This window comes from Rhinopithecus bieti, unplaced genomic scaffold, assembly GCF_001698545.2.
Source record: "Rhinopithecus bieti isolate Rb0 unplaced genomic scaffold, ASM169854v2 scaffold_1295, whole genome shotgun sequence".
NCBI classification, from domain to species: domain Eukaryota; kingdom Metazoa; phylum Chordata; class Mammalia; order Primates; family Cercopithecidae; genus Rhinopithecus; species Rhinopithecus bieti.
The window spans coordinates 277,305-304,843 of NW_016803880.1; the positions used below are offsets into that span (position 1 = coordinate 277,305).

General features: G+C 37.8%; 1 long non-coding RNA gene across 3 annotated transcripts in view; it reads left to right on the plus strand.

The window, feature by feature from the left end:
* The first annotated feature begins 3,576 nt into the window (after positions 1 to 3,576).
* LOC108517929 (uncharacterized) overlaps positions 3,577 to 27,539 on the plus strand; it is a 78,935-nt gene continuing 54,972 nt past the window's right edge. For all 3 annotated transcript variants that reach the window (XR_001882249.1, XR_001882248.1, XR_001882250.1), the window contains exons 1-2: positions 3,577 to 3,829; positions 5,499 to 5,647. This is a non-coding gene — a long non-coding RNA (uncharacterized LOC108517929). The remainder of the gene's footprint in view (positions 3,830 to 5,498; positions 5,648 to 27,539) is intronic.

A 27,539-nucleotide genomic window follows, 5' to 3' on the forward strand; every position in this document is an offset into this window, starting at 1 on the left:
TCCAAGTGTGGACTATGGTCAATGTTTGTTATAAAGTCCTGCTAGAAACTGTAAGTATGTGAGGCAGGAGAACTTGCTTTATATCTAGATTTAAATTGATATGAAAGTTTCAATTTGTTACTGGTAGGAAAGAAAATGACTTACTTGGACATTCTGACTTCAGGTGTATTAAATGCATTTACTATCGTTGGACTCAATCGCTGTTCCAATGTTCATATTCTAAATGCAAGTATACCCATAATCACTATCAAGTGTACAATGATGGACTACTAGTTTTTGACTATCATATTTTATCTGATAAGAATCAAAATTTGAAATCGATATTCTGTAACAATAAAACATATACCTATTCTAAAATGTAAGCTATTATTTTTCCTCTACATTGTTTCTTGTACTACACACTAACAACTAAATGATGACCTTTTCAAAAGATTATCATGGAAAATTGTAGATATCAAACAATAGTTTTTAGTTGAAAATGTCAAAATATGAAAATGTCCATCTAATGAAAGACTTTGTTCCTTTAGGAACTCACACAATTAAAATTAGACACTTCAGTGAAAAGGGAGCTCTGATTTATCTTAGGACAATTAAGAAGACAGATTTTAAGGTCTCTAATTCATACAGTTAAACTTGCCTAGAATTACTGTTTAAAGGAAAATAATTTATAAATGAAAATAATATTTTCATAGCCTATCATCTGTACTTCAAGCAAACAGAAGCATCTATCTTGAGAAGACACATCAGTGGAAGGCTATTAACACTCAATTCTTATCTAGAGGTTATATGGTCCCAATTAGAGAATTGCAGCTGGGGCATTGAAAGGAATGGTTTCTATTCTTTGTTTTATTCTTTAGTCATTGCACAGGTACAAACACGCTAAGCAATTCGAAGAATTAAGGTTATGATTCAGACAAGTAGTCAGGCTAAGATAAATACCTTTTTTGTATTCTCTATTAAACAAATAGGTATGGTGAAAGTATTTTTGTTTTGCTTGAATTACATGCACGATTTTCTCAATACTTCATTTCCCATGTGTACATATCAATATCAGGGTTAAAAGTGTGGTGGGTCATGTGGGGTAAGAGTGAGTGGGGAGTGTTTATGAGGCAAGACCACCTGTATGGGTTGCTTCTGAATAGCTTTTACATCTTGTGAATCAATCAATTTTTATATGTTCAGTTTTAACTCTTCAAATATTGTGCTTATTTTGTAATAAAAATGTATTTAACTTTGAGTATATAATTTCAATGAGAAGCCTGAATTTGCTCACCAAATATTTATTGCATCTTCATCCTTATTATAATGAAATAAAATAGATTACAATGATGTTGATATATTTAGCTGTGGGGTCAATTAGAATAAATTTCTGTCCTCACAAGATCACCTAGTAACTCTGAAACATTAAATCAGGGATAACTCAAGCCTGGATGTTAATATCCAACCTTCACTCCATTCTACAAAGCACCAGCAAGATGTCAGTAGGTGAAGCCCCTGGTAATGTAAAACTGTATTTAAAACACTGGTAATATTAAATGATAAGATCACACATGTATAAATATCTTCAAAGATTAGCAATAAAATAAGAAAACAGTGATTAAGATGAATTTTCCTAAGATTGATTTTTTTAAATCAGACTTGATTCAGAAAGGCCTAATATTGGGTATGTTGGAAAAGAGTCATTTTTTCTTTTACAGTCAAATAAGTAAGCCATCTAGACAAACAAGATATATACCTAAAAGTTGTCATAGAATCATTTTCTTACCTTTTGCTCACCTAGAAGTAATTAGCTTTACAAGAATGGATTCCTCAGCCTAAATGGGGAAGTATGTTATTCTGCTAGCCAGTAGGTCAAAGAGTAAAAAGGTGTAACACTTGGTGCAATTATAAGATAATATTAGCTATTGAATATGTGACAACATTTCAGGAACTAAGTGTTTCGTTGCTTGCCCTTCCATTAATCAATGTGTAGCTTTAGAAAGATTATTTGTCCCTGCTCCATTCTGCTGTAGTATTTTTCCAATTACACCAAAAATAAATTTTACTAATTTTCCATGAATTTAAAGATGCATTAAGAGTGCATATTTCCTACTACAAACCCAAGCGTGCACGAAATTTATCTTTATTTTCTGAAATATAATTGAAGTTCCACTTCTTGAGTACTTCCTCACATATTATACAGTTGTTAGGATCTTATACAGGGCTAAACAGTGTTCCATGGTGGTTTCTGGGATCAGTCCATGACCATCAGTCCCTGCAGGTGTCTGAGAAGATGTCTATTTTATCTGCCCACAGAGTCTTTGTGGGCTTCTTAGCTCTGTCGATTCTGTCATACTTGGCCATTAATTTTTTTGATTCTTGTTCTGGGCTGCTTGAATCAGTAGATTTCACCCCTGGTGGTATGTTAGAATCGCTTAGGGAACTTTGAAAAATGCCAGTATAGCTGGTGTTGAGATGATCTATGGTACCATTTTCCAGAGTCATATCCAGGAACCTGACCTGCTGACCTGGTTACCAGCTATCCACAAGCAGTGGTAGAGAAAATGGCTACTTCCCAATAAAATGTTTTTAATGTCACCTCTGTAACCCTTCTTCTTTTCCCCACTGTCAAAAACCTTGTACAGTTTCATAGAGGTTTTCAGAAGCAAAATGCATAGGCTGCTTTTGCCTTCCATTTTTCTACATACTCAGTGAAAAGCTTTGCTGACCACCTTCTGGAATGGGGACCAGGCAAAGGGGGAAAATATAAGGAGGGGAAATAGTTAACGTCACAAAATATTATTTAATCACACATGGTTGAAGATGTTTTAAGAGAGTGTAGTTTACAAATTTAATTAAATGCACACCAATAATATTTTCATTTGTAAAATTTTGGTATATTTAAAAGCATTTTGTTAAACTGTTTGATCTTTGTAACCACTGTGTGCTGTAGAAAGTATAGATATTGTTATCAAAACATGCCCAGTAAAAGAACTGAGACATACAAGGTTATCTGACTGGGCCAAAGTCACATAGCTAACATGCAGAAATCAAGAATTCAACAACAGGACTAAGTTGTTATTTAATAATAATTTGAGGAATGATCAAAAAACAGTATACATAGAGTACAGTGATTTGAGGGTTTAACTACTATGCATCCCCTCTTCCCCCAGAGAGGAGATGAAACTATGAAATTCAGAAATGTAAAGGCAGTTATTGAGTTTTAAGTATGAAAAGCACAGATTCTTAGGAGATCGTGGGCCAAGAATAACATGGTTATTTTTAAGATTAAGAGTATAAAATGATTTCCTTGGATGAAGGTATAATAGTAAGGAGCAGAGTTTAGAGGGTCTAGATATCAGTGTGTCCCCGGGAGGAGCCTGGTGGTCACTCCCTAATCCAGTTCCTGGGAACTGGGGCATAGGGGAATAGTAAACTCTCAGACGGGTTCGAGAATCCAAGGGCAGAAACGAACTGTGGCCTGACTCAGGTGGAGCTGAGGATGTCGACAAAGTATTCCCTGTGACCTCACAGTGCTGGAGGATAAGGGACATCTCTGTGATGCACTTAGTCTGACAGCCTAAAAGATAATCTGGCCAAGGTCCCCGCAACTGGAACACCATGGGAGCAGGAGAACATTTCCTACCCACCCGAGAGGGGCACAGAGCATGCCAGACCCAAAAATGTCTAGTGACTGGGACTAAGTGAGACACAACAGTCATGCGCATGGACATGCGGCTGGCCCATCCATGCCTGTGTGCCTCCAGATCCGCTCCTTCACTCCTCTGTCTAATCTGTATCCTGTGGAGCTTGATGCTCACTGCTGAGCAGTGTGTGGCAAGAGCTTGAGGTAAGAGTGGTCCTCCCTAGGTACAGGCAATAGGAGGCGGCTCTCTCTGTAAATAATAGAAAAGCAATAATAAAACCTACTAAATAGTGGGTCTGTTCTTTATTATCTTCACATGCTGACCTTTCTAATTAATGTTAGTGATAAAGCACTCGATCAAAACAAGTGAAAAATGTAATTTCTTGAGGTAAGTTCCCAAACAATCATTGTGATTACTCTTCGGAGAGGTAGGTAGTATTACGGACTTAAGTGTGCCTTCCTCCCCCATTTATATGTTAAAGATCTCACCCCTGCACAAATGAAACTGCAACTGTATTTGGAGATAGGGTCTTTATAGAGGTAATTAGGTTAAAATAAAATTTTTAAGGTAGGATATTAGATATGACTGGTGTTATTATGAAAACATGAGGAAATTTGGACATAGACAGGTACAGAGAAAGGTGATGTGGAGACACATAGTGAGAACATAGTCATCTGTAGGCCAGAGAAAAAAGCTTGGAACAGCTTCTTCCCTCACAACCTTCAGAAGGAACTAACCCTGCAGACACTTTGATCTCAGAATTCTAACCTCTAGCACGGTGAGACTATAAATTTCTGTTGCTTTAAGCCATATAGTTTGTGATATGGGAGCCCTAGCAAAGTAAGATAGACTGATAGATAGGTAGATAGATAATAGGTACATAGAGAGACATGTAATTAATAGTTGACAGATATATGATATATGGATAATATTGAGACAGTTGATCGATTGATAGATGAGAGATCATGATAGTGATTGATAGATACTAGAGGATTAGATAGGCAGATAGATGATAGATAAAGAGATGTCATCTATGACACAAGTGAATAGACAGAAGATGCCATCTACACTACCGTGCACCCTGACACACGTGGACTTGGCTTCATGGGTCTGTTGCCAAAGTTAAAGGGTTTTTTCCCAGATTCCAATTCAGCAAGGCACAGTTTTCAAACAATTTTTCTCCAGCCATTCTGTTTTACTGTTTTGATTTTTTTAAATACAAATAAAACCATCCAGTCATGATAAAATGATAGAGTTCTGTTCTGTTTCCATGTCTTTGCAATTTCTGTGCTACCGAAATGGGAAGCATAGGTTATACGCTAGCTAGCTCGAGTGATTCTAACCTGTATGAACTCACTGGAATTTCTTCAGAGTAATGTCTATAAAAATGATTATTAAAGTATAGATAATAAAAATGTGTTAACTTGAAGCTTATTGCTGGAAAAAAAACGTCTCTTACAGAGGAGTGGTATATTTGCTCCAAGAGTCAAGTATACTAGATATGCTACTGAGGCTGGTTTTCCCAAGCTCCTGTGTTCAGCTGCCACCAGCTAGGTGAGAGATTGGAGGACAGAGGCAGAGGGGACTATAAACTTTCCCTCACTCCACCCTCCAGCTCTATCAGAAGGGCCCAGCTGAAGCCCAGGTTCTGCCTTTTGCCAAGTGAACCCCATCTCCTGGGTCTGCAATACTGCCTTTTCCTTCATCATCTGGGAAGTCGCAGCTTTCTGCTGTTGTTGGTATATGGGAGGTTCCATGGTCCTCTCCTCGGTTTCACAACTCTACTGTAACCTATGTAAGCAAATTCCTCTATTAAATTCCACTAATTTTAATATCTAGAATAATTTTGGTTTTCCTGGTTTTATTTGACAGATACAACTGAAAATCATCCTGAAATGGAGGCTTCTCAGCAGAATCCAAGGTGAACACCTGAAGATTTTAAATATCAAATCAATGACTTGGTTTGACACGGGCCCACAGAACTTAGATTCAACCCTGGGAAAATTTTGCACCCTCAGAGGGTAAGACCAAGTTTATTTGACATGTAGGCTTGAAACAAAAATTAAGTTCAGTGTTTAAAAAATGTTTAGCAATTGCATGCCAAAACACTACACACAGGAGATGAGAACCATTTGCTGAGAAAATGAATGATTGATGAATCAATGAAGAAAGAAAGTAATAAGCAAACCATAATATGAAGTACCATATCTAGGGAAAATCGGAAGTTCAGTTCCTAACTGGGTCTAAGGAGTTTTGTGTTTTTAGTATTCTTTTAGCGGGATTATTTCCAAGAAAATAGCTAATGGACAAATACTGCCCATTAAGAAAGTGTTGATGACAAAATCTGATACAAAAAATATCTTTAGGTCTGAATTCACATTACAATTAAGTAAAGCTTGGAATTGGCTAGTAAAAGTGACTAGCAAAATATTAAGTAAAAAGTAAATTATGAAATGGACATGACTATAGCAAAATGGCTGAAACTCCTACTACCATAAAGATGTATCAGACATTTAATCATGGTAGGGCTGCTTGAGGGACAAAGAATGCTTTTCTCAAGGAATAAATACCCCCATACACACTGAATAACTAGGTTAATTGTGGGTGTGGGTTTGCCGGAAAGAAATTTGTCCAACAGATTCTCAGAAAATAAATAGATGGCATATAATAAGGGAGAATTAAAAGTATAAATAGAGGGTACAACCAGAAAACAGGGCAAACAAACAAAAAAGGGAGAGAGGAGAGACTGTAGTGACTGAAAGAGAGGATTTCAGTGAGTACAGAGAAGGTAAAAAGGACATTCAGGTTCACCATGAGGAAAATAATTCCTGAGCACTGGTATTTAACTGGTAATGAATATTGTCAGAAGCACTGGAGACAACACTGCCATGTATAAAGCCCCTTTTCCATTCCCTCCTCCCTAGAACTGACAACTTGGTCAGAATCATACAATTGTGAGACTGAAAAGGATCACGGAGGAAACTGAGGCCAAGAGCAGTTCAGCCTGTCCGGCTAACTCCTCCCCACCTCAATCTAGGCCTCACTGCATTCATCAGACATTATCCAGACGGAAATCAGCCTATCTCAGGAAAGACCTGCCTTTCAGCTTTTCACTCACCTTCTTTTGCATCAACGATCACTCCTCTTCTCTAGTCCATCAACCTCAACTTGAACTCAGACCTGTTGCCTTCCAGCTTTGAGCTGCCATTTATATTGCATTCTGCACCTCCTGAAATGTCCTCCATTTTTACTTCTCTAAAAAAGTCAGATTCATTAAGATTGTCAACATTTGTTTCAATAAACTTGTTACTGTTTTTCAAACCTTTCTTAATTTTTTTCCTTTAACTATTATTGAGAATTCTTTTCTTTCGGATGTTGGGAGACTTACTTTTTTTTTTATTCCTTCCCTAGATCACATATATACTTGCTTCCCTTGAGAACTCACTCATTCCTGTTATTTCAACTGCCAGTAATCGGCAATGGCTTAGCAGAAAGAGCCCTGGACTGGGAGATTTGAGTTCATTATGTGGCTCTTTCAACCAACCTGAACTTCAGCTTTCTCATCTACAGAGTGTGGAAAGGGATAAACATTTCCAACATATAATACTTGCTCGTTAACTAGACGTATATATTGTGTGTATATATACATAAGTTAAATTTCATATGAATAAACTACACACATATATAGAGAGATTATTTCTCATTATTACTCTTCTTTTATGGTTAAAAAAAAAAATACTGATGCTCAAAGAGGTTACATAACTTTTCCAGGGATACACAGCAAGGTCACTACACCTACCAGCCGTAATGAGGCATCTTGAAAGAGCGTGCTGTCTTCTGTGTAGCACTGTTTCTCCCCATATAAGGATAGTAACCAGTCTCTCTACCTGGAAGGGCTACTGTAAGGATAAAATGAGGCAGTGCCTGTGAAAGTATTTTAATCACAAGGCATTATGTAAATGTAAAATATAATTACTATTATTATCTCCCAGCAATCCAGGTTTTAAGCTCTTTATAGTTCTCTTGCTTTCTCTATCCACAGAGCATTTCACTTGGGTGCCCTTTTGGCCTTAAACTTTAGCAAAAGTAATATTCATTATGTTTTTCTGAGCTTAAAATTTTATCAGTTTTTCTTTACCTTTGTAACTGTCGCAATTCATTTAGTCTTCTAAGACACAGAGGACTGTATGTAGATACTGGCTTAGCTCCTGTTTTCCTGGAGTAATAATTAATAGTGCTCTCTTTTCTCTCAAAATCCAATTTTGGATGATAAATCATGTGTTCACCTAACATCTCTTTAGATGCTTCCTGCTTTGGTTCTTATCTTCTCTATTCTTGCTCATTATGCTCTAAAACATTACTGAACACTTACTTCTTTTCTATTTACACTCAGAACTTTAACCCAATGGCTAATTGTCTGGCTAACTGAGACAGACCTTTTCCCCCTCTTCTCATCTTGTGAATCCCTCTCTTCCACGTTTCATATAGAGAAGCATGGATTCTCACCTCCAACCGTGGTTATCATCATTTCACTTCCTTTATTAGAGCTCACAGGCTTTTTGATATACTTTCAATTATCTTTTACCTCTCTTTTTCTTCTTCAATTCCTTCTTTACAATGATTCATGACTACTTTGTGTATATATACAACGGTGCTCAAGTTGTCTCATGTCCCATCATTCACACATGTTTACCTGAAATCTGAAGCATAGTTTTGGTGGCTTCATTGCTTTCCTAAGCTCTGCCTTCTCCAAACCACCCTCCATCACCCTATCTCCTCTATTTTGATAGACTATACATATTTACTAATCATTTGCAGTTTCTTCTATCAGGAGGTGGAGTCTATTGCTCCAGATCTAGGCTGGCCCCAACAGAGTGCAAAGGAAACTTTCTAACTTGTAATGCTCCTGCCACGTTATTAATCCAGACTATGCTGATGGAGGATAAGAGGTCAGGTTAAGAGAGACCCATTCTTTTAAGCCGTCTGATATGATTTGGCTGTGTCCCCACCCAAATCTCATCTTGAATTGTAGTTCCCATGATCCTCACATGTCATAAGAGGGACCCAGTGGGAGGTAATTGAATCATGGGGGCAGTTACCTCCATGCTGTTCTTGTGATAATGAGTGAGTTCTCATGAAATCTTATGATTTTACAAAGAGTGGTTCCCCTGAATATACTCTCTTGCCTGCCACCATGTATCACGTACCTTTGCTCCTCCTTCACCTTCTGCCATGATTGTGAGGCCTCTCCGGCCATGTGGAACTGAGTCCATTAAACTTTTTCTTTATAAATTACCCAGTCTCGGATATGTCCTTTTAGCAGTGTGAGAATGGACTAATACACCATGTCAGTCATTCCAGCAGTCTCACATGAGGTCCCTGACATATGAGTGATCCCTGTCAAACCGTTTGGAGCAGAGAGAAGCCATCCTAGCTGACCCCAAGCCAAATTACTCCCTCATAAAATTCTGAGCAAATATTATAAATGTTGTTTAAAACTTTTTCAAATTGACTTTATTTCAGTCATCCCTTAATATGACTATCTATATAACATATCAATATAATATTTTTTGTTTTCTATCCTCTGTATTTCTTTGCATCTACAAGGATGTTTTTGATATTTTAAGAGTATGCCAGTGCCTTGCATAAATGGCCTCAGTTCATCTTTGTACCAATCCTGCAGAGCAGATGTTGCCATCTTTGGTTTTAGAACAAGGACCCTATCACCAAGAATATTAAGTAATATAAACTTTTTGAATTCATAAATAATTTAGATCAAAATTGAAATTATTCATTTTTGTTATGTCAGTAACTTACATAATAAATATTTCTTGCTTATGTATAATGAGAACTGTAAGACTTCCCACACCACAGAGACATCACTGCAAAAAAAACATGTAAACTAAATAAATCAAAGAAACACAGCAATACAATGCAAATTCTGATAACTGCCCTCAGGAGATCAGAGTACTTTAGAAGGGAAGGGGAGGAGAGATACTCCTAATCCACGTATTAGGAGTGTGAGCAGGTAAAGCATCTGGAGGGGACACTGAGACTGACCTTGAGGAAGAATGGGATTCCCAGGGGTAAAAATAAGTGAAAGGAGGTTCGAAAAGACGGCACACAAAGAGCTATAAATATGGAAATCTCTAGATGTGTCCATTGACATGTGAATTAGAACTCAGGCATACAAACAGAGAGCAATCTGAGATATGTCTGGAAAAGCTAAGTGTTCAGAACATGAAGGACTGAAAACTAGGGTGTAGAGTTCTTTGTTTTGTGATCTATCAAGGAATTTGCTCAACAGTCATATTTTTACAGTTGCGAGAAAGTGTTCTGTAGCATTACAATCAACTTTATTATTTTATGCCCATATTACATTTTCTTATCTCTGACATTTAAATCTTTGAAAGGGTATCAGGTCTTCATCATTGATTAGTAAACTCTTCAAAGCCATCAATATGTTAAAAAGTACTTGATGAGCACACACTATTCAAGGAACTGGATTAGATGTGAGAAATTTTGAAACAAAACTGCTAGAACTATGTCAAACCAAAATACTTCTACACAACAAGCAAAAAACACAATGAAAAGGCAACCAATGGAATAGGAGAAAATAAACTATATCTGATAAGCAATGAATATGCCAAATATATAAGGAACTCATACAACTCAATAGCAGAGAAAACAAATCAAAAAATGACAAAGGACCCGAATAAACATTTTCCAAAGAAGACATACAAATGGCCAACACAGACATGAAAAGATGCTCAACATCACTAATCATCAGAAAAATGCAAATTAAAAACACAATGAGATATACCTCGCACCTGTTAGAATGGCCATTATCAAAAAGATGAAAGCTAACAAGTGTTGGCAATTGTGTAGAGAGAAGAGAACCCTTTTCTTCCTGTATTCTAGTCATTATGGTTTCAGGAATTTTAGTGCCAGTTATTAACAAAGGCAGCCTCTTTGTTTTTAGAGCACACACATTCTTCACAACCCCTAAGACATTCATATCTCATTAGATCTGGAAATTACTGAATTGTCCTTCATCTCTAATTAAGGGTTGATAGAATCTGTCCAACCTTGAAGAATTTTCAAGCATCTGTGGGCTAACAAAAGAAGTGTTTTGGGGGAAAATGGAACATTTACCCTGTACATTTCTTAAATCTCACTAACTGCTATTGTTTCCCTCTAACGACTGTATCAGAAACAACCTGGAATACTTGTTGAAATGCACATCTCTGTGCCCCATCCTGGATTTATTCAGTTAGATCATCTGGGGTGGGACTCAGCATCCTGTAACTTACACACACTCTAGAGTAATCTTATGTATACCTTATAGTTTGAGGAAGACTTGCCAAAGGCAATGGGATGGATACGCCTGTTTTCTCTCTCACTTTGTAATTATCTGTAAGCAAACAGAGTAGGTCTTGTAGGTGTTGTCAAAGACATTAGTCTGATATCCACTCAATTAGTCTAATGATCCACTCTGAGTTTCAGGGAGCTCTTTTGAACCAGCCTTATTATTGCCTCTTCTTGCTTTTGGCAGATTTGCTATTGTATTTTCAACACCATCTCAAGTGCAAAACTTCAGTTTCAAATGTCTTCAACAAGTACTTATGGCAGCTAGAGAAGCAACTTTAAATGGATGTTTGCAGGTGTCTGCTCATAAAGACTGCTATTGCATCAGCTCTACTGGAGTTATTATGGTTTACAATAGGAGTTTAATTTAAGGGAGTGGTGTAAATGTGCAAGACTTTGGGAAAGAAACGTGAAAGCAATTATCCCTGGATTATGTCTGGACAGGACTGGATCCTTGAATCTTGGCTGGTTTGGTGCAGCCTTGCCTGCTGCAGAGTTGTGGTTGTATCTGCATTTTGGAAGCCAGTATGAGTCTATGTTTTTATTAAGAGCCATTAGAACTTACTGGACAGAGAACCTCCCTCTCTTTATCATGTCAATCTCTTGAACTCATCACTGATACCCATTACACATACATATAAATGCATGCAGTATCTTACATTCCAGAAGATACAATCATTTAGCAGAGGAAAAACTAAAATATGTGAGGTAAATATTAGTTGAAATTAATTTGTCTGGCAAGAATTAACTACAGTTAGAAAAAAAAAACCCCTAACAGGTGTATTTCTGGGTTTGTTTGTGGTTTGTTTGGAAATTCCATCACTCTCCACAAGATTTTTGCAAATTCGGAATTTTTTTATTAGTCACTGTGAGTCTAGATCTCAGATTTCACTTCTTGTGGTTGACTCTCTTGTGTGTGTATCCTGCTAATTTACATGTGGATTACAAGCCCAATCTCTCACAAAGAAATCTACATAGCAGCTTCTATCTAGAGGTTTTCAAAGAGGGCTTAGGTAACACAAAATGCAAAGAAAACTAACCTTAAAAATCTAATATTAGCTATTCCTGATTGTAAAAGCTCTTCAGACACCTGAACACAGAAATTTCTCACAAGGTGCTTTTCTTTTTTGCATCCAATTTTTTATATTCTCCTTCACTCTGCTTCTCATGCGATCTGGGGGGTTTTCAATGTCCAGGATACCTTCTAATTTCCCATGGATTTTGTTACACATATAAACTAAGACTCTGTTTTTCAGTTCTAGGTTTCAATTTGCATTTCCAAAGATTCCTTCTATCCTCTCTCTTCAGTGTCTGTAAGAAACAGTTTGGGTTTTAAATAATGACTGTTTTAACAGAAGATAGATAAATAAAACGATATGTAGAAAGGGAACAGAAGTGTGGATGGATAAATAGATACATGGATGGATGGATGGATGGATGGATGGATGGATGGATGGATGGATGGATGGATGGATGATAGAAGATAGCATAGAGATAGATGATAGATAGATAGATAGATAGATAGATAGATAGATAGATAGATAGGCAGACAGATGATAGATAATAGAAGATAGATAGATAGATAGATAGATAGATAGATAGATAGATAGATAGATAGATACTGATCGGTGGACATGTGTATCTTTTCAACACTGTATTACCAGTGCCTGGAACATTCCTTGGCACATAGTCAATGATTAATATACATTTATTTAAAGAATAAAAATGTAGCCTCCCTAATTTGTCACCAACTCATCCATTCATACATTCATTCCACAAATATTTTGCTAAGCTTCTTTTAAGTGCCAGGCCCTTTTCTAGCTATGGAGATAAAGCAGTGAATGAAACGTCAACAGTCTTTGTTCTTGTGAAGCTCACATTCTAGGGAACTTACACTCCTGTCAGTTCCTCTTGAATAACTCTGGAATTCATCTCCCGTTTTTGTGGCCAGGTCTTCATCTTCTTTCTAACTGGATGAATGAGCTGGCCTTCTAGTATTTTTCTTTCTTTTCTCTGTAGTCTTGATACCTTGCAATTCACCATGCTCATTTTAATCACAATCATTTTTCAAGAATGAACTCTGATTATGTCCCTACAGCAGATTTCCATCCTTTTTAAAGTTTATATTCCGTAGATCAGCATCCAGATCTCTTTATGAGCTCACCTTCATCTAAATTTTCAGTGTTATTTCTTGGTGTTCTGAAATACACCTTGAACTTAAAGCCATGATGACTTACTTGAAGTTCTTGAAATTTGCCTCAATACTTCCTACTTTCAGCTCTTTGTACTGGCTGCTCTCTCTGCCATCCCCACTCTTCTCAGCAAGGCTGATCCTTCAGTGTTCAACACAAACATGTCCTCCCTGATACTCCCCAGACTATCTGTGATGAGTTAAGAATTTCATGCCATTGTGTTCTTGAATAATATATGTGACTTTATAATAGCTCTGGTCACAGCTTTCATTCTGGATCCTCCTACCCATAGCATAAGCAGATGAGATTCTTTTCTTTTTTCTTTTTAAAATGAAAATCTTATTGTGTTAACATTCTCATGCGTACTATCTCACTCATCTATTCTCCACCTATTTCTCCAATCTCATCTCTCCTAGTTCTTCTCTTTGTCCATTGCACGTAACTCTACTAGCCTCCCTTCTGTTTTTTGAATACACCAACTTTATCGTGGTGATTCTCTGCCTGGAATGTCTTTTTCTAGCTCTACTCAAGTCAGACTCATATTCACCCTTTAGAGGTAACCTCATCTGTGACCTGATCAGAAATGCCTTTAAGGATTACCCCTTCTACAATGGCCTTCTCTGATTATTCTGTATCCTAATACACTGTTTATATCCCTCTTTGCACTCTCTGTAATATAGATGGATCTAGTTGTTCGTTAAGCATCCCTGCTGATCTCTGGAATGCAAGATCATTGAAGACAAGGACTCTTTACCATTTTCAATCCTCTGGTTCTAGAGCCCAGCATGGTGCTTGGCAAATAGTAGGGGCTCAAAATATATCAGTTGAATTAACAAATAGTACTGACCATATGCTGCTATTTGCTTCTTTCTCTCCAACTAGGCTGTGGAGATCTTATGTAATATCATTATCCTATTATAGGTAACTAAGTAATATTATATTGAATATTAATGCAACCAGCAAAATAACAACCTGTACCATAAAGATACAGAATTATTTTAAATGAAATTAAGAACATGATGAATAGTAAGATTTTTTATACACAAAACTGATCAAGTCAGAAGCTATGAACTGTCAATCATAACGAACTGGGACAGGGGACAAAAGTCCTGTCTGTGGGTTAGCACAGTAAGCCTGAGTCATCTCTGCCCTTTGGATGATGCAGCAGTGTGTCCTAACACTGTATCCTTCTGGTCACTGGCCTGGCTTCTATTGTGCATGGTGGAGATGAAAGAAAATGTACCCATTGTGAGTTGCCTAACAGAGCATGTACTTGTTAGGCACTCAGTAAATATTAGCCTCATATTTAAGAGATCATCAAAATAAATTAATTTCTACTATAGATTAATAAAGTAAAATATAGGCTCAAAAGATGCATTTTTGCAGATTCAGCCTTTGCATTGGTAACTTTTAATTATTGCCAAATTCAAGAAATAAAATGTTATTTTCAGAGCATTAGCACCGTAAAAACGGTTATGAAAGTATTTAATAAGTAGAAACACATGTCTTTCTGGTGAACTATAGTGATATTTTAATGTGTTTTGTTTTTGAAATTAATATTTTAATGTTAACTAATGTTATTTGTCAGTTTTCAAATTATGTTTCTAAAAATACAGTTTTGTGTGGAGGAAGACACTTTTATTGTTCAAATCACAGAAGAGATACTTATTAATAACTAACTTTCATAACCAAACAACGCATTTAAATGAGTTTTTGGTCTTCTAGCATAGTTAAAAGCATCATTGTAGCTGGGTTTGGTGGTTCACGACTGTAATCCCCACACTTTGGGAGGCTGAGGTGGGAGGATCTCTTGACACCAGGAGTTTGAGACCAGCCTAGGCAACGTAGCAAGACCCTGTCTCTACAAAAAGAAAAAAACAAAAACAAAACAAAACAAAAAAACAGAAAAATACAAAAAAAGAACATCATCGTTTTGTTTAGTATTGGAGTAGCCAGCATTCAAGATGGCCACCAGTGGTCTCTACCTCCGGGTCTTCACACTCTTGAGCAATCCTCTTCCACATGGTTCCAGACTTGGTCTGTGTGACCACTGGTGACAAAAGTGATGGCATGTCACTTCACAGGTAGATTATAAAAGTTCTTGCCTTCCATCTTGGCCACTTTGGGAGAAACAAATTGCCATTCTGTAAGCAAATGCCCAAGTGGCCAGAAAGTAAGCCTCCCTGGGCCCACAATCATTGAGGAACTGAAGTCTGACAATACCACATCAGGGAGCTTGGAAAGACTTTCTCTAGCAACAGTGGAGGCTTGCAATAAGACTGCAGCCCTATCTGACACAGCATGGCTGCACCTCCTAAGAGAACTGGGTCAGAACCACTCAGCCAAGCTGCGCCCAGATTCCTGACCCACAGAAATTGAATGAGAAATAAATGTTTGTTGCTTTAAGCTAGCTAAGTTTTGGGGTAATTTGCTGCAGATAAATAACACAAGTACCTAATCTGATTTAGTTGGTATATTATATATCTGAAACTCAGCATCCATAAAAATAATCTAGACTTGTATACATAGTACAATATTTGAAAAAGACAAAAGAAGTAAGTAAAGTAGCAATTAAATGATAAAAGAAAATAAGAAATAAAAAATGGATGGTGAAGCTTACAGGAAACCTTTTAGTCATATGTCTGTAGCAGTGATAAAGAGATTTTGGAGATGATGGAGGATTGTGCTGAGCTATAACTCTTCATTAGAGTAGAAGGCTGAGCTATAACTTTCAAGCGTTTCCTTCGATAATGTGAAAGTTATAAAGGTGTTATACATTGTAAGGTGGCTAAATCAAATTTATTTGACTAGCACTGTCCATTTCAAGTCCTTTTTAGAAGCTTCTTTTGATTTTCCAAACTTTCTCCAATGAGTCTATATTAATTATATAATCAGAAAACATAACTATTGGTTGGGTTCAGCGGCTCATGCCTGTAATCTCAACATGTTGGGAGGCTGAGATGGGAGGATCACTCGAGCCCAGGAGTTCAAGACCAGCTTGGGCAACATGGTAAGTTCCTGTCTCTACACCAAAAAAAATTTAAAATTAGCCAGGCATGGTGGTGCACACCTGTGGTCCCAGCTACTCACTGCAGGGATCCTTGAGTCTGGGAGGATCCCTTGAGCTTGGGAGTTTGAGACTGCAGTAAGCCATGATCACACCACTGCACTCCAGTCTGGGCAACAAAGCGAGGCTCTGTCTAAAAAAAAAAATGATATTTTTTTCATTCACTTAATCAAGTTTTACACACTCAAACGTGCAAGTTTTCGACATCTCTGGAGCTAGGAATTGGAAATGAATAAATCAATTGTCTATGGCAGATTTTACCCAAAGGAGATAGTTTAAATCTAGTTCTGGAGTCTGTGTATTTAAGAAATCTTTAAAACAATTGGAAATGTTTATCTTGTACAAGTGATTATGTGAAGGCAATATGAGAATACTTCCAAATATTTCAAAGTTTTGTCTGCCAGAAGAAAGAGACTCCTCATTCTTTTACTCCAGGAATAGTGCTAACATCAAATTACAAAGCTGCATGTTTCAGCTCAATATAAGAAAAAAATTTGTCATGTATCTGAAAACACTAAAATATTCTGCCTTGTGAAATTGTGAGTTCCACGCCACTAAAACAGAGTAAGCAGATGCTCACTGACTCTTTACTGGACATCTTCTATGAGGGCCTGCGATAACATTTCAGTGGTGAAAGGAATGTCCCAACAGCCTTACGATTCTCTGATTGTATTGAATCAATGATCAATATTTTAATTTAATTGATTAAGTGGGCTAGCAACGAACACCTCAGGAGAATTTTTTAGATACCACTCTTCCATTATTTCATTGATGATATTACTCAAATACATGAATATGTGTAAGAAATCTCCCACGTCTGCTTTTTGTGTTCTAGCTCTATTTCCTTGGCTTCCATAGCTGGGAAAGCTTTGGAGAAGCTGATAGGACTCAAGGAAGAGCTACAATGAACCAGGGCCTCAAAGATTGAGCTGGTCCTCCAGGCTCCCGGACTCTTCATGCTACTCTCATTTTGGCACATCTCTGCTTGCTCCTAGTTGCACACAAGTCTTTTCAATAGGGTCCCAAATTTTTATCTAGCTAACACTTCAGTTCCAGAGGGAAGGTCCACAACACCTGAAGCTCAAAATATCTGAATACATTGTCCTGTTTTGGTTAAGTTGCCTATCTCTGAACCAGTGACTATGCCCGAGGAAATGGGAAAAAATTTTGGTGACTTGCCTTGATCCATGTATACTTCCAAGAGTTGACGCACAGGAAGCAAATAATCAAAAGTTATAAACCACACATGGCAGTCAAAAGTAATTTCAGTCCACTGTAATCTCTTATCCTTTTCTCCTTCATGATTTTTTTCCACTTAACTATTTCGTTGTATGTAGTTATGAAAGTGATAGTCAAATGCTTTGGTATATACAGCTGAAACAAACCTGCATATTTATTTTCTCTCCATAAATATATGGCACATTTTAAAATTTCACTTGCTTTGAGAGATATAATTCTTTTAATTTTAGTTACCTGTGTAATTTTAAACCGGCATAACAAAATCAATCTAACTGAAAGCTTTGGTCATTAAGGAGCACAACCCTAACCTGTTAAGATTAGGGTTAAGATTGTCTCAATTGAGAAACAATTCCAATCACATTCACCACCACAGAAAATCTGTGAAGGGGCTCTGACAAATGCCTCTGTGAGCCTTGGCCAGGAGTCCCTTCTGTGGCTGCACCCTCTGGGAAGAACTTCTTACTTAATTCAGGCAGATGAAGCATTGCATTAGAGATACTCTTCATTGCCACAGTCTATTTCTAAGTATTTTTTAACTTTATTGTGATTTTATTATTTTTCACGCAGATTTTCAGGGTGGAAATTGGAGATTACCTCAGTAAAACATTATTGGGTTACTGAAGTGACAATGTAAGCAAATCTTTTTTATAGCCTAAATACGATGAGAATTAGACTAGATAAATATGGAACCACTGTAATAAACACACAGATAAATTGTTTCCCTTAGCGCCCAAATTTCATAAAAAATAATAGTTGTGAAGAACAAACAGGAACTTTCCTTTATCTTCACCTCATCTTCTAAGTTCACAACACTAAGAAAAATCATGAACTAAAACATAAACCATTTGATGAGAACACTGTAAATTAAAACATGAACTATAGAAACATTAACTATGAGTAAAAATATGAACTATTTAGTGACAGAGCAGGAGCATCGCCATCTTGGACAAGCCCCTCATTCTAAAGTTCACTTTAATAAAAAACACCTAAATCCAAAGGGCATCAGCCTAAAGGCTAAGGTCCGCACGATCATAAACCACAGATAACATCTCCAACCAGAAAGTGTCCAAACTCCTTTCCGATCAGAGATATGCTAGCCGCCCCCTCGGGCCAGGAAAATGCCAGTCTGGAGATAACCCTGCTCTGGCGGAAAGATGGCTGCCCCCAGATAACCTCCCCTCCGCTCAGAGACATTCCAACCCCGCCAGAAAACTTCTCCCTCAAACAGGAACATTCCAAACTCCTGATAAGGTCCCTCACCCTTAAACCCCAATATATACTCTTAGTCTGTCAGAGAAAGCACTCCTGACCGAAATAGGCCAGGAGCGCCTCTCAGGTTTTAATTAAGGAAAACCCATGTTTAACTGCCAGCCGTATTTCGTGTTTCTTTCCTCTTTAACTCTTAACTTGGTATATTCCTCCTAGTAAATACATGCCACTGGAATTTGCCTGAACCAAGAATAATAGCTATACTGGAACATCTTAATTGCATGGTTGGCTACAATTCAAACTTCCTGGTGTGTATGATGCAAGCCATCCCTCAGGCAATCATGGTTTCCTGATTAACCTGGGAAATGAACGCAGATGACTTAATAGATAATTGACTTTTTGTAGAAGGCCCAAAGCCAAAAAGAAGCAGCTGTCCCACCCAGGTGTTTCAGAATATCTTTGGGTGACTCCAACTGCCTTTTGCCAAAGGTTTTCTCTTATGCACACTACCATGCATGTTTCGGAGAATATATCATCTGTTTTAATTTGTTGGGATTGAGTGTGAGACTGCGTCAAACTCTCTACAGATATGCTACATATGTTCATAAACTCATACATTCATAATATAAACCAATAACCTAACTTCTGCTTAAAACACTGGAAGTGATCATTTTAAACGTAATGAAAGTTTTCCACTTGAATTAACTACTTTTCATACATTTTTATTACCTTCCTAACATTTTACTTAATTATTTTTGATTTTCAGTATTGAATTTACATAGATTAAAATAATGCCAAACATCATTGATCAATGAAATTAGAGTAATATTTTTTTATCATAAATCCACTTTTGGTATTTTCAATAAATGAAATTTTTAAAATATTAAATATTTACTAATACAAATGGTTAAAAATTAAAATGTTTAAATGTTTACTTACTGAAAAATTTTTAAAGTCATATTTTTTTTTTTTTTTTTATACTATTGAAATATCTCATATGTCCAACCAACTGGCATAAACCTTAACCAAAATACAAATTAATTTAGAAAGCTATTAGCAAGTAGCCGGCACAAGCGTTGCTCTAAGTAGAGAAATGTTTTCAAATTCTGGAACCTGCTCTGTAAAAATAGTGTGTAAGAGAATTTATTCATATAATTTAACAGTATTTGATGAAATCTCTGTTTATGCTGTCTTGGCATTTTACTTCCTCTTCAAAAAACCCAAAGAAGGAAATTTCAAGAAGTAACATAACTTCCTGATGGGATTCAACTTTGAATCTAAGTCACAGCCTTAGTTGGTGACTAAACACCGGTCACTAGAACCATCCAGATCCAGCTATTGCTGATGCTCGTTGTGGAATCTGCCTAGAGCAGCAGAAGCAATTCTATTAATACATCAGAGTGTCGACGAAAAGAGTCAAACTCTGTAAAATATTTGAAGAGATTTGTTCTGAGTCACATATGAGTGTCCATGGCCCATGAAACAGCCCTCAGGAGGTCCTGAGAACATGTGTCCAGGGTGGTCGGGGTGCAGCTTGGTTTGACACATTTTAGGGAGGCATGAAACATCAATTAAATACATTTAAGAAATACATTGGTTTGGTCCAGAAAAACAGGACAACTCAAATTGGAGGCTTCCAGGCTATAGGTACATTTGAACATTTTCTGGCTGACAATTGTTTGAGTTTGTCTAAAGACTTGGGATCAGCAGAAAGGAATGCCTACATTAAGATAAAGGATTGTGGGGACCCAACTTCTTATTTGCAGTGGAAGCCTTCAGGTAGTAGGCTTCAGAGAGAATAGGTTGTAAAATGTTTCTTATCAGACTTAAAGTCTGTGTTCATGTTAATGCCAGAGAGGTACAATGAGACCCTCACTTCCCAACATGGCCTGAAACAGACTCTCAGGTTAAATTTTAAAAGAGCCCTGGCTGAGGAGGAAGTCCATTCAGATGGTTGGAGGGGCCTTAGAATTTTAGTTCTGGTTTACAAGAGGAACATTCAGAACTTCCAGGCCAGCTAACCTTGCCATACCTCTCACCCCAGTATCTTTAGTCACTGACCAAACAGGAAGTTCCTCCAGTCATTATTATTATTTATCTGATACCCTCATCTCCATGTAGACCTGTCATGCTTCCCATTCTGGATTATTCTTTCAACACACTTCACTATGCTTGCTGGAATTCAAATGTTACCAGAAGGGGTTCCCAATCCAGACCCCAAGAGAGAGTTCTTAGATCTCGTGCAAGAAAGAATTTGAGGCGAGTCCACAGAGTAAAGTGAAAGCAAGTTCATTAAGAAAGTAGAAGAATAAAAGAATGGCTGCCCCACAGACAGAACAGTCCTGAGGGCTGCTGATTGCCAATTTTTATGGTTATTTCTTGATTATATGCTAAATAAGAGGTGGGGGCAGATTATTCACACCTCCCCTTTTTAAACCATATAGGGTAACTTCCTGACGTTGCCATGGCATTTGTAAACCGTCATGATACTGGTGGGAGTATAGCAGTGAGGCAACCAGAGCGACCAAAGGTGACTCTTGTTGCCATCTTGCTTTTGGTGGGGTTTGGCCAGTTTCTTTTCGTTTTTTTTTTTTTTTTTTTTTTTTTTTTTTTTTTCTTTTTTAAGTCTTGCTCTGTCACCCAGGCTGCAGCACAGTGGCAAGATCTCAGTTCACTGCAACCTCTGCCTGCCAGGTTCAAGTGATTCTTCTGCCTCAGCCTCCTGAGTAGCTGGGACTACAGGTGCATGACACCACACCCAGCTAATTTTTGTATTTCTAGTAGAGACGGGGTTTCACCATGTTGACCAGGATGGTCTTGATCTCTTGACCTCGTGATCTTCTCACCTTGGCCTCCCAAAGTGCCGGGATTACCAGGCGTGAGTCACCATGCCCATTGGCCAGCTTCTTTACTGCAACCTATTTTATCAGCAAGGTCTTCATGACCTGTCTTGTGCCAGCCTCCTATCTCATCCTGCGACTTAGAATACCTAACCATCTGGGAATGCAGCCCACTAAGTCTCAGCCTTATTTTACCCAGCCCCTATTCAAGATGGAGTTGCTCTGGTTCAGATGCCTCTGACGCAAACACTGAAATCGCTTCCTAGTATGATTTCCATTCCCCTCCTTGCTTTGTCAGGAACCAGGCTCCCTCTGGAATCACTGCCTCAGATACCCTATTTGGTGGTGACTTGTCATTCTCCTGAACTCCGTGGTCAGCCTCCTCCCAGTGCCCCATGGCTACTTTCAAACCTTAAAGTTTCAGACAAGGAAACCCACCTGTTTTTGAGACTTATAATATTTGTCATATGCTTTATCACTTCCATCTATTCACAAGATTTCTTATTTATTTTTCAAAGTCTTGGACACCTAGGTCGCTGTTGCTTCCATGTCAGTATCATGCTAGAAACCTTCAGCACTGGATGGGTAGCACCTCTAACACAGTAGTTCTATCTGTTGACCTCTGCTTTGACCTCCCTTGCTCCAATAGTTACACATCCCCTCTACTGACTCTCACATGCACACAGTTAACTCTTACAAGCACCCACATTTTGCATTGCTGAACTTCGTTATCCTATTCTCTGCTCTTCACATACCCCTATTCTTTCATTCCTTGATTAGAGGTATGCGAAGGTCAGAGAATGAGATACTAAGATTAATTAGCTTATTCATAACTTTTACTATTTATGTCTGTATATTGAGGGGTTATTCATGTCACACATTGAGCTAGTTTGGGTTTACAAAGACTGATGAGACATAGCTCAAGCCTACTCAGGTGGAGAGGGTATAAAAGTTACTGGGGATAAAGAAGTCAAGATTTGACAAGGATTGGTGCTGATGGGTCAATTACAAGTACACTGACATTGCCAGAATTACGTCAGAACGTAGGTGGAGAAGAAACCTGGGGTTTGCATGTGAAAAAGCTCTGTCACTTGCTGTCTTCACTTCCCTTATGTTTTATCCTTGCTCAGTTTCTGGGCCTCTCCTTTGATCCTCAGACTATCAGACTGGCCATACTTCCTTCTCTCAGTCCTCAGTTTTTCTCTTGTTACTGTTATCAACTTCCTTCCTCTTCACTTCTTTCACAAATAAAGAGATTCACTTCTCTTATACATGGCTAATCTCTTTATATACACCCCAAGTCTCATTTTCTTTGAATTTTGTTTAGACCTCATCCACCAATTAATTATTTCCTTTGTATTATGGATCTTTAATTTCTCCCTCTCTTTTTTGTTACCAGATAAATGTAGTCAACTGTAATTTCATCATTAAAAAAACCTTTTGACTCTTTTCTCATTACATGTTCCTTTCCTTTATAGCCAAAATTGTCCTAAGTTTATGTTAGTTCTGTATTTGTCTTAGCTTCCCATTCACTTGTCTACCTATTGCAAATTGATTTACGCCATCCACCCCACTATGCCCATGAAATTCCTGATGGTAGGATTACCAAATCCAAAGAACACCGTTAGTCTTTATTTAGCATGATGGCCAGGCAACCTTTGATGTTCACAAATAATAATTCACCTCTAAATGCCTCCTGGTTCTTCTTCTTTTTTTTTTTTTTAACTTTCTCACCATTCTTCCTTGGTCTGATTCAATTAGCCTCTTTTCCTCCTACAGCTACTTAATATTGTGTTAATTAAAAAAATGTATTTTGTCCTCTCTTTTTGCATTCTACTTTCTTTCTCCAGGCATTTTGTCTACATCAATTACTTCAAATGCTTCCATAAACTAATAATTCCCAAGTCTCTTTCATCACCTAGACTATTTTTCCAAAATTCAGACTCATATTTCTGCCTACAAGCTGTATCCATCTATACATCTTCATGCACTATGAATTCAGTCTTTATGCACTATCAATTCAACCTGCATATGACTGAAATAATTGTTTTTATCCTTCATTTTGCTTCTCATAATATATCTCCTAACTTGTTAAAAGGCACCATCATCTACTGAGTCACATAAGACAGACATCTGAGGACTTCCTGGATTCCTCTTCTGTAATCTCTGATTCCATCAGTTAATAATCCCCGTCACACCTTCATTGTAAATATGTCTCAAAGCTGTGTCTGACTCTTGTTCTGCTGCCAGTGTCTTAGATAGGTCTTTCAAACCTATCACATGCACCATCGCATTCCCACTCCAATTAGTTTCATTGCTTCTAGCCTTCTCTATTTTAAATCCTTCATCCGCAATTGTCAGATTAATCTTTCTTTGAAAAATAAAATAACTGTGTCATGTTACACCTGAAAAATCATTCCAAATTCTTCCTGAGCATCAAAATAAAGTCCAAACTACTTGTCAAATAACAGTGAGCTCTTAGTTATCTGGTCTCTGCTTTTACATTCCCTACTTAATTTCTTTAAGTCTTGCCCATGGGAACTTTTTACTGCAGCCAATAACAATGTGTTCTCACCCGATATAATGCAACCAGGCACTTGCCCTCTCATCACAATGAATGGATGATCCAGAGACTCATTACATCTATATCTTCATGACATTTATTTATCCTTATTTAGGGAGCGACCCCATCTTGGTCTTGCATAACCTATGAACTAAATTATGAATCTATTCAGCACCAGTACAACTCATGTATTATAGTTGAAGAAAGGGGAAACATAAAATAAAATTGAGTTAGGAATGCTCACTCATGCTGATAGTCCCAGAACTTTTGCAGGCCAAGAGAGAAAGGATTGCTTGAGGCCAGGAATTTGAGACTATCCTAGGAAACAGAAAGAGACCCCATTCCTACAAGAAATTTTAAAAATTAGCCAAACATGATGGTACAGGCCTGTAGTTCCAGCTACTGGGAAGGTTGAGAGAGGAGGATCCTTTGAGCCCAAGAGTTCAAGGCTGCAGTGAGCTATGATTGCACAACTGCACTCCAGCCTAGGTAACAGAGTAAGAACTTGTCTCTTTAAAAAATAAAAAAAATAAATAAATTAATTAAATTGGTTGTATGCATAAATATAAACTAAACAAGAAGAAAGAGATGGTCTTTAAGTAATGCCACTCTCATCTTAACCTTGACACTTGACAAGATGAAATCCAAAACTCTACCGTGGTAAGAACCCTCACCTCCTTCTTCCATCACCCCAAGTCTCACAAACACAATTGACCTTGAAGCCAGGTGACAGATGTCACTTGTTTTCCTTTACCCTTGTCTGATGTACATGCCCAGAAGCCTACAATTTCCAATTTATCCCTTCCTCCCAAGACCCATGTCCTTGTTTTGACTAAGCTCTGTTTACACATATTTCTCTCCCTCCTCAAATCTCCAAGATCTTATATCTGTCTACCTTCCTTATTTTCTTTGAAGTTTCCCTTGACTTTTTGCTCTAACACCTGGCTGTACCTGAAAGACATGGACTTCAATGTGGTTCTGTGGAGTAAAAGTTGTTTTCTTTCCCACATCCCTCAAAACACCACTTTGCAGCTTCTGTAGAGATTCTCCATACTCCTGACTGCCAATCAGACACTATCCTTTCATCCCTCCTAAAGTCCTCACATTAAAACTCATGTTTTCAGATTCTACCACCTGTTCCCTCACCTTGTGAGAATCATCTACAAACCCCTCAGACACTCAACCTGATTTTTTGAAAATTTGTATCTTCTTGTTCACTGTCACTCTTTGAACTCCACTGCTGTCATAATCTCCTGTGATTTTGACATTTACATAGATGATAAATATAATACCATAGTTCCTCTGTTGTTTAAACCTCCTCCAATCCAATGATCCTGCCTTCTACTATATCTCTAACACTCCCTCTCTTAATCATAGCATAAACTTTGTCATTGTCATTAATTGCACACTTTCCAAACTCTAAATTTCAAGAATCCCATACTCCAATCACCTTCTTCTATTATTCCCGTCCATTCCTTGTGATGTTCCAATTGAAAAAAAATCCTTTGGCTGGGCCAAAATAATCAGCTGGGCTCACCCTGTCCTCACTAACTTCATTCCTTTCATTGTTTCTCTTTCTAGCTTATCCCTAACCTATCTTTATAATCACTTTCTGACACACACTCTCAGATAACTTGCTGATCACTTGCTTCATTGTGATGAATTGGAAAAGTTCCATCCTAATTAAATCCAACCCTCCACCCACTCTGCACCTGCACCCAGGCACCTGTGCAAAGTTGAGAGAAACACATCAGTTCTTTGAGTCGTCTAACTTTTTCATGACCCTTGCTGCTGCCAGAAAGTCTCTTATATTTCTCTTGTCCATTTTTCTCATCTCTCACTCTCCTGGATGACTCTTTCTTATCTTTTTTGCCTTCAAATTTTCACTATTTCCTTTTCCATCTTCACTCTCCACTGAGAGCCTTGCTCCACTGAAAAAAAATGCAAGATATTGAAAAAGAATCACAAACTCTACAGCTCACAATTGCCATCTGCATGTGCTGCTTACTTTGCCTTCCTTTGCAGTTGTAATGAACTATTTATTTGTTTCAGATTCCTTGTATTTAGATTCCATATTGTATCCCTTCTTGCCCATTTAATGAAGGAGTTCAAGAAATGTCCCTCTGTTTTCTATACATTAGTTTTTTACCTTCCTCATTGAATCATTCCCATCAATGTAAAAACATGTTAGAAAACACAGTCTCTTCTGATCTTATATCACATTCCAGCTTTCTATCATTTTTTTTTTATAGTTTAGTTTTGTTTTTCTCTGAGATAAACTAGGAAACAAAGAATTTGCAGTTATTCTATTGCCAAGAACTTTTATCTCTAGGCTTGAATTTTATTGATCCCTGGAGCCTGATGACCTGGTTAAAGGTCTGGGAGCAATGATAGCTGGTAGGTGTAAAACATGGAGAGAAACGGCTTCACAGTGCAAGATGCTATTCCACATGATGTATAACTAGGTCTTTAAGCAATGTAGTCCCAGTCCTTACTGGCAGGCTTGGTAAGATTTAATATGTCTTCTAAATATTCCCAAATCACTATTTTAATTCTAATGTCTCCTTCTTCTCGGATAATTTATCTAACATAATGAATTAAATTTGTGTTATAACTGGGTAATACACAGAATCAGACTCTGAAGTTGACTTTTTGCCAAATCAGCTTTAAGATTAAAGAATATAAGATATTATTTAAGTCGATCTTACAAAACTTTAAGTTCTCTGATAACACCTTAGGTGGAAATTTTTAAATGCTGACTTTTCACTTTCTCACGTTAAGCTGTCTATCCAAGCCTTTCTATTCCTTGAGACTCCAATAATGGTCTGTTTCAGTGGTTACTTTGTTCATAAAAGACTTGCCTTTATTTGGCATCTCATACCTGCCCTGTCTTCGAATGTTAATTGGCTTCTCACTGCCTTCAGATCCAAATAGTTAAGGTAGACATTCTCAAATTCCCATTTTCCTGAAGGTCTATTGCATTTAATTCTATCAATCAAGGTGTTGGTCATTGTTCAGTTCAGTTTTTTTTTTTTTTTTTTTTTTTTGAGATGGAGTCTTGCTCGCACCCAGGCTGGAGTGCAGTGGCCACCGGATCTCACTCACTGCAAGCTCCGCCTCCCGGGTTTATGCCATTCTCCTGCCTGCCGCAGCCTCCCGCCGAGTACCTGGGACTACACAGGCGCCCGCCTCATGCCCGGCTAGTTTGTTTGTATTTTTAAGTAGAGACAGGGTTTGCACCGTTATTAGCCACGGATGGTCCTCGATCTCTGAACGCCGCACCGGCTCGTGATCCGCGCCCGTCCTCGGCCTCCGCGCAAAGTGCTGTGGATTACAGCTTGAGCCACCGCGCCCCGCAGCCGATCTGTTTTTAACAATAGAAATGAAGTTAGCTGATTTAACCCAATACACACTTGGTACAAGGACTTACGAGTT